This window comes from Meleagris gallopavo, chromosome Z (genome assembly GCF_000146605.3).
Source record: "Meleagris gallopavo isolate NT-WF06-2002-E0010 breed Aviagen turkey brand Nicholas breeding stock chromosome Z, Turkey_5.1, whole genome shotgun sequence".
Taxonomy (NCBI): Eukaryota; Metazoa; Chordata; class Aves; order Galliformes; family Phasianidae; genus Meleagris; species Meleagris gallopavo.
The window spans coordinates 33,553,471-33,562,416 of NC_015041.2; positions in this window are offsets into that span (position 1 = coordinate 33,553,471).

The following is an 8,946-nucleotide window of genomic DNA, read 5'->3' on the forward strand; positions in this document are numbered from 1 at the left end:
TAATCTTGATTGTGTGACTTTCTTTGTTTATTTCACTGTCATTGCTTGCACATATGTTCATTTCCGTTTGTGTTATTGTTGCTGGGATTTCTGATCTAGCAACTATTACACAAGGAGGGTGCAAAACTACTGCTATGAACCAGCCCCTCAGCCTCGCACCACAGGACTGTGGCAGCCCACCAAGGCCACAGCAGTCTGCAAGGCAGTCTGGCAGGTTAACTAGAGTTACACAGCTGATGGCTTCTTTCCACACTATCTTTCTCACCTCCTGTAAAGCTGTGCTACAAAGCATGGATCAGTCACATCGAAGCTGCCCACGTCTTCCTTATTTCTGACTTCTTATTGATTGTGCCCTTTCCAGAAGAACCAAGGTCTAGCCTAGAAGTTGGTTCCTTCTTTCAGAGCCATTGTCTATTAGACATCCCAGTAATATAGAACTTGGGCAAAAAATTAAATTATCAAATTAAAATACAGCAGTTTTTTTTTAAGTACATGTGAAATGGAAACCTGGGAACAGCTTTCTTCTCTTGGCAGTAATAGAGACCTACACCTACCATCCTATCCCAGCACTTTCTGCCTCTGCTCTGGAGACTAACTGCTATCTCTGACATCCATTAGAAACACATGTTGGAGACTCAGTCCTCTTCTTTCTTTTTTATGTTTCACGCTTTGTAAATGACAATCACTGCTCAATGCAGATATTGCACTGTATGCCACTCAGGGATGTTTCATTATTAAAAATAGCTATATAAATATAATGGTGATGATAGGAAGAGAATGCTAGAGGCTTTGAAGGGCACTGTTGAGCCCCGTGAACATGACCCAGACAAGGCTTTCCAGACAGTGATTAGAAGTAGCACTGGTATAAACTGAATTCGTTGACAGAATTTCCTCAGCTTGTTGCAGGACTCACCTCACCTGCTGTTTCAAAGTCAACCTCCAGTCAGTAGGTAAACCAGTCAGTTTATGATATGTCCTTTTTGAAACAAAATGTAAGCAAGCTCTGAATAAGCTACTGAATTTAGACAATCAACAAGAGAAAGTGCAGTTTAAATGTACTGAGTTTAGATACTACAAATGTGAAATCCTGTTCAGAATTGCTGCAGGCACGTAAGAGGAAAAGCTAAGTGGTGGAATAAATGGTTATGTCATGTTGTCGAGCTACCACATGGAGAAATGCCTATAAAGAGCAAGCAGTATAAAATGAAATGGCTGTGAGCTGCCCTTTTCTCTCAGGGAAAAATGAAACCACAGCTACACCCAGGCCTCTGTAGCAATGTTTCTCCGTGGTCTCACCAGTCCTTTTCTCATATCCAGCAAACATGACCCATTTTTAAACCGTACTAGTGAAAAAGACTCACATTTCCTACTAATGTGAAATGTGAAATGCACTTCTGCTTATCACTAGTTTTACATTAAGTGTTTTCAATAGGCCTAACATTGCAATGGCACATAACCTTAATTTGCAGTTCCTGCAATCTTGCCAGTTATATACTTGACTCTGAGTCTCCAAACAATATGTTTTCCACACTTTTCATCATGGTTGTTGCCACTATTCTCATAGTGATTTTGTGTAAGTTTTGATTATTTCCATCTTCTGAATTCCCACCATATAGATGAGCGGATAACCTCATCAAAAGGTGGAAAGGAAAGGACCATATCCCTCAGCATAGAGACATTCATAATAGTTTTCTTCACCAACTGGCTCATTGTGATTTGAGTTTAATTTTCAGGTTGCTGGAAACTATATGTAAATGACTGAAGTTCTTGCTAGCAGGACAACTACCCATTGAAAACCTTTTTTCTTTTTGCCCAGAGAACATTATCTCTCTTTCTCCTTTTAACTGTACTTCTTAATGAATGAGCCTTTGGGTGTTAACGTGACTCATCTTTGCTTTTTCCCAAAGATGAAGTTCACGTGCAGTCTAAAAGGAAGGCTGCACCCAGGAGACAGGAAACAGGCTCATTCCTTCTCTTCACCCCACCTCCATCTCCTCACTTAGCTGTGTTGTCCCTGCAAGTCAGACTGACTCTATTACAGTAAGTCCAACACCCCAATAACTTGCCATCCCAGAAAAGATTTGCAGCAGACCACTCAACTGGAAAAGCCACTTGTTTGTGCAGTCTAAACTGCAGACAAAAGCCATTGAGAAAAATAAGAGACCTAAAATTTCTCTATTGATAACTCACAGGTCAGTAGCTCACTTAAAATGGCAGCCCAAATGTCGGTGGCACTGTGGATGTGTCAGCATCCTCTAAAAAAATCCTTCCTTTTTGCATTTCCTGATGGAAGAAAGCAATGCACAAAACACACTGGAAAAGGAGGGATATTTCCTGGGTGTTACTGCAGTCAGTGAGGGTAATACTGCTCACAAGGAGTTCGGAACATAATGTACTACATTTGCTTATTTTCTTCATCATCACAGTTCAAGCACAGCACATAGGGAGAGAAAGAAAACATCAATGGATATAGGAGCAATAAGTAAAATTATGTGTTCTTTTGTAACTGTATATGCAGACAATGTTTGCTTTGCACGTGGTCTTCTGTAGAATAACATAAAGAAAAAACTTCATCTAATGTAGATATCACAGTGGTTTTGCATATTTGTTGGGCACACTGGATGGAGCTGCTAATTTGTGATCGAAGATACTGCTGTTGGGAAAAAAGCATGTGCTCCAAGAATAGGCTGTGGCCCTTGTTTATGGCGATACATTGGAAACAGTAAAGTGTTTTCTATATAAAACTCTGTCTGAACAGAATGGTAGAATTGTCTCCTAGTTTTCAGTACTATGATCGTGTTGGTCCCATATTATTTGACCAATGAAAAACTGATTGCATGGAAAAACAAGTGGAGCCAGATGGGCAACCACAGAACAGGCTTTACCTTGAAGACTGTTTCAGATAAAACCAGCTTATTTAAAATAAAATAAAAATATATATAAAAAAAATTAAAAGCACTTATATTTGTCTTGATTAGACACACAGCTTAATAAGTCAGAGTTACTACATTAGGCTGTCAGCTTCTATGGGGATTCAGATTCAGATGCACTACAGTTGTGTTTTTATAACGTGTCACTTCAATGTCAGAATCAGGCAAAAAAAAAAGGTGTTTTGTCGTTAATCAGAAATTATAGTAGTATGTTACCTTACAAAGTGTGGACTACACATTCTCGTGCAGTAGACAGGGATTTTTTCATGCACTTATTCTTATGAAGCCACTGAGATCCTAGCAAATGAACTAACTAGACGCAGCAGTCTTTGCCTCTTGCACGTCTGCAGTGTGACCTCTGGCAGGCTGCAGCGTGGCTCTGCGATTGTACTTTGACCACGAGTAAAGCACAACAGAACTCTGAGTACGCTGTTATCAACACCCGGCTAAACCGAATGCATGGGGTATTTTCAGACTTATGCTAATTGCTGTGAGATAATTCCCATGTTAAACTAATTACTCCGGTTGTAATGAATGGATGGTATAAATAAATTAAGAATCAGAATAGCAACGAAATCCCTTATTTCACAACTGCACTGTCTGCCTCATCTGATTAACACTAAAGAAAGTTACTTAAAAACTAAACAAACAAAACAAGAAGAAAGAAACCTGAGTACGTAATGTAGAAATGTAGAAGACAAATAAAATATTTTTTCAAATGTAATTACTTTTAATATATGCTTGTGGAAGGTCTAATACTATGTATGCTGTCTCTGTAATTTTTGCTGTACATAACTGGGGACAGCAAATACACTGATTTTTTCTATGTCTCTGTCTAAGCATAAGACTTTTTAATGATTTTTTTTAAAGAGGAAAAACATCAAAGAGCAAATAATGTACTTGCTTCCTATAAGTGTATTGTACTCTTCAGTTTTTATGGAAACTGATTGTAATAGATAAAGCCTTTTGACCAGCCGTTGATGTTTAGTGTATACTTCTGTTTGTAATGGGGGGGAAAAAAAATGATGGGGCTCTCATTCAAACCTGCTCCCAGTGAGTCTGTACAGAAAGAATTGTATTAATACTGCAGACTGCATTTGACTAGTATAATTTGAAGAAAGGTTGCTTAAGCTACTAATATTTCCATACAGTTTACAGCTTTTATGAATTCTTCTGGCATGGGTTATACTAGTAGAAACATTTTTTTCTTTCCAAGGAGCAAAATATTTTTGTATGCTTTTAACTGCTTATTAAAATCTGAGGTTGGGTCACTGATTAGCTGTAATCCGAAGCCATAACTGACCTTCACCAGATATCTGTTTCAAAGATCATAATAGAGAAAGAAATTGTGTCCAGTTCATCAATAGCTATAACAACACAGGCAGGAGCATAAATAACACAAAAACTGTTTGGATGCTTTTCCTGCATCCCATGACTTTAATGCCTAGTATTTTCTGATTACCAATTTGTACAAAAAGAAAAACGTAATTAAAATAGATATTTAGATTTAAATGAAACTTTCTAATATTTTTTTTGAAATATCCCTGGAAATGCTTCCTTGCATTTAGGATTATGAGAGAAACTGATTTTTCATATACTTCCCACTCTGAAATATCTAATTTTTTAATTCTATTTCCAGTTCATTTTGTTAGAGTGAAATGAGATGCTAAGACCAGATCTCCAGGCCTCGAGCTGTTTGGTGCCTGGCCGTAGCTATATCATTCTAAATCAATTTCATTTGAATTGTGGGAGGGCTGCTACTTGAAAACCACTTTCTACTACTGTTGGTAACGCACAAGAGTTGCATTGCCTGTGAAAACAATCAAAGAAAATGCATATAATAAAATGAATTACTCTGAAAAGCAGAATGAAAATTAATTTCTAAAATCAAATGCCTCGCAGAGTCAACATTTTTTTTTTATGAAGCTTAATTGTATAATAACTAAAATGTCTCTTAACTGGCTTGTAGATGGAAAAAAGCAAAAAACCACAAACAAGCAATGGCAAGCTGGGTGAAAGCTTGGTTCCACTGAAACCAATGGCGAAACTCCCACTGATTTCTGTGAAGCAAGGAGTTCACACAGTGTTTTTACACCTGCAGTTTTCTTCTGATCTTTATCCCTTGTTTAATATAACAGACCTAATTTATGTGTATGTGAGTAAAACTACAGCCTGATTCATTTAGAAAGTGACCATTTGAGGGTTTTATTTTTTGTCATAAATTTCCTAGGACCAGCATTCCTGTCAAATGAAAAGTTTCTATATTGCTTTAGAATGTAATAGATTTTTGTCTTATTTTATGTCATGTAAATTATTAGTTCAATACTGTTAGCATTCCATAATAATGCACACATGATTTTTGAATGTTTTCTGTAAATGACAATCAATGTTGATGAAGTTCCTTTCTTTAATGCTGAAGAAAATTAAAAAAAAAACTGCATAATAAAATAAAACTTGTTTTGTTTTGTTTTGTTTTCCCAACTCCCTTTAAATCAGCTGAATCTGTCAGAAAAAAAGTACTGTGCATGCATTTTCAAAAGAGAGGAGTAAAAATAAAAGCCTAAACATAAGGAGTCTATATTCACTTTCATGATTTGTCTTAGCTTATTAGATTAAGTATAGCATGTTTCTCCACCGATGCACCAAAAGTGGCTCAGTTTTGCAATTTAAATTACAGCTGCAACTTTTGAATATGTAAATTGTTAGATTTCTTCATTTATTTCTCTATTATTTTAAGGAAAGCCTCAGCTAGTAGAAGACAAAAAAAGAGACATATGCATGAAGGCATACTGAACAACAGTACAACAACAGGCTATCCTATTAAGATTTAGAAGAAATGACAAATACATTAATTATTTTTTAAGTTTGTGTATTTCTAATAGTAATTAATAATGAAAGATAAAGTGCTAGCTGAAGACAGTACCTTTCAAATATCCAATCATCTCAATCTTAGGAGCCCAAACTCAAAGGAGGAGAAAATTCAGAAAGAATATCTAAGGCCTCATTTTGCAAGTTGCTAAGCATAAACTTAAAGCTAGCTATGTATTTAAATGTTCTCAAATAACAGCGTGAGCATGCAAGTTTAGGTGCTGATATGCCATAAGTGCATCTTAGCATAATTAGGTTTTCAAGTCCTAGAGATTTAAGGGGGGTTGGTCTCGATGATCTCTAGAGGTCCCTTCCAACCCTTACAATTCTGTGATTCTGTAAGACTTATCCAGAGATTTTGCATCCGATATAAATGTAATGATAAGTACATGCATGAGCATCTATGTTTCAGACTTCATGAGCAATTCACTATTCACATGAAATAGTCATATTCAAATGTTCCAAATACAGAATTCTATGATAAGCATGCTGTTGGTATTTGAACAAGCATTGCTACAGTATCATAGGTGATTATTTCATATTAACCCATATATTCTTAAGTTAGAAAATCAGAAACAGTGTATTCTGAAACAATACAAATAGATTTTGTGTAGTTTGTATTTCCCTTCTTTTGGTCTTTGATGTTTTAAGATTAGACTAACTTTCTCACCTGTCTAGGAAGAAAAGACATAGTAAAATACCTTCTCCTGGAAGGCAAGCAAATTGTCATAGGCACTAATTGGCAAACAGCAGTCACCAGCACTGAGAGGAGACATAAAGAATGCCATTTTAAAACAGAGTTACAGGGCATGGTCCCCTATTCCATAATGCCAGCCTGATGTCAGTGTAGCCCCACTGTCCAGTCTCACAGCAGCTTTATTCCTGCACGTACAAACTGTCTTACACATTTTGCACATTACAGTTTCTCGAAGATAGATGATGATACATATTAATATAAGTTTTCAAGGAGCACAGTGGTGAAATGCTTTACACAATACAACATCAGATAACAATTGTCAGTCCCAGAAAGATTATACACTGACAGGTATTTGCTTAATTAATTACATGTGCATGCATATGTAGCCTTCCACATCATGCTGTAAGATGGATGCATCTGATGATCACTTACCGTGCAGTTTGAGCAACATCTTCATAACAGGAATGATCTCATGAAATGTGATAAACATCCCCAAAGTTGTCCAGCATTTAGACTGTGAATCAAAGTCTGGCTCAGCAATTTCTCTGCCTCTTCCCCTTTTTCACATGCCTCCACTCTACACCTCTACTCCCCACCTCTATCCCAAGAGGAATCTTTTGAAAACTGGATTGAATGTTCCTTTGGCAGGATAGAGACAAATCTGTACTGTTCCTGATGTAAAGTGCCCGTTTGTCATGAAAGGTTGAGGTAATTTTAGTGTTACAGGCCATGCTTCTGTTCCTAGAAAATGGTTGCTTACCTTCCTATATATGCAGTAGTTTCATTGTACCCTCAATGGTCTGTGTATATGAGAAAAACAAGACCTGCAGAAGACTTATAAGGTTCAATTAGATGAAGGGACTCTGAATTCAGAAAGTTTTATCTCAGTTATATTAAACAGAGTAATAAAAACTATCTCCTCCTACAGACATGCATTAAAACCATGTGTAGCTATGGTTCTCCAAAAAGCAAATATTTCACATGGGTGTTCTGTCTGTAAGGGCTCAGTGCAGCAAGTCAGTCCACTCTGCACAAGGATACCCTGCTTGATGTCTGCTCGCTGCTCTTCAAGTTCTCAGGTCTCTCAAGCATGACTCTTTGGACAACCCAGGGCAACTCCAGTGGAAACACAATCTGGCATTTAGGCATCCATAGAGAGTGTGTAGCAGACATGCTTCATACAAAAGCCTGGAACTCTGCATGAATAAGAGTAAACAGATCAGGCACCATCTGTGTTTTAGAAATAATTGTTGTGATTTCCCTTGAAAATCCCCACAAAATAAAAGCAGTACTGAGCTTAAGAGATTACTTCCATGATCAGCAGATTCAGCCCAGCCCTAATAAAGCTGATGTGTACATTGCTTCCATTTCAACTAATTAACCAATAGCAATTCTGAGCAAATGCTGAGCTTGTCTGGTATTTCTTTAGATTAATAAAATCCTTTATCAGAGGGCTTTAAAAACCGTGTCCTCTATCCTCCTGTTTTTGTTAAATTTGGAAATAAAAAATGCATTCAGTTACAATGAAGGAGCCATGAAAATCACAGCAGTAGTTGATTGGCTTTGCAGCACTTCTCTAAATGACTCCGTGACTAACAAAGGACAGGTTTAGGATATTTTTTGTGTCCTTGTCATTGATGAAGATAAACACTGTGAAGTTTTTAGCTTTGAAGCAGATGTCTTTTGGGGTCACAAACAAGAAGTCAGATTTCTTATTGACTGGGCCTGTAAATGGGCCCCTACATTTCTGTTGAGGCACTCCAAAATATTCAGTAGCACTATTAACATCAAACATGAGGAAAGAGGATTGCTGGGGACATGACAATGTTATGAGACATCTTATCTTCATCGTCTTTAAATGGCCATGTTGCCCTAATCAACATGCATGTTTTTTCACTACAATAGAAACGTCAGTGTTTCTGGAAACACTCCCAGCAGAGGTGCAGGGTAATACAGGATTTCTCCCTTTTGTTTCCGGGCCCTTGTGTTTGCCTACTGCAGTTACTGAATTGCCAAGAGTATGCTGCAGGGTAAATCAAACAGGGAAGTACATTCCAGGAGCACTCTGCTATTTCTGTCCCTTAGAAGGATTATCCATTTTCTTTTCTCCCTGCCTTATAACAGGCGAGAGGTTGATGACCATGTTTTTGAGGCATTAGAGTAGAGTCTGAGGCATTAGCTTGTGTGCGCTCTTTAAGCTCATTCCCTATCCGAAGAAATCAATACCTCTTCCTATGAGCTTAGAGCTAGACATATGCTTAAGTAAACATCTGAATATAGCTATCCAAACAACTTCAGGTAGTGAAGAATATTTTACCATCCGAAAGCTCTGCAGAAAAAAAAAATGCTACTTTAAGAAATTAATACATTCCTCTTCTTGAACTAAATGATAATAATCGTACAGGTAATTGAGAGGACTCTTGGAAAATGAACATAACATCAAGCTTAAAA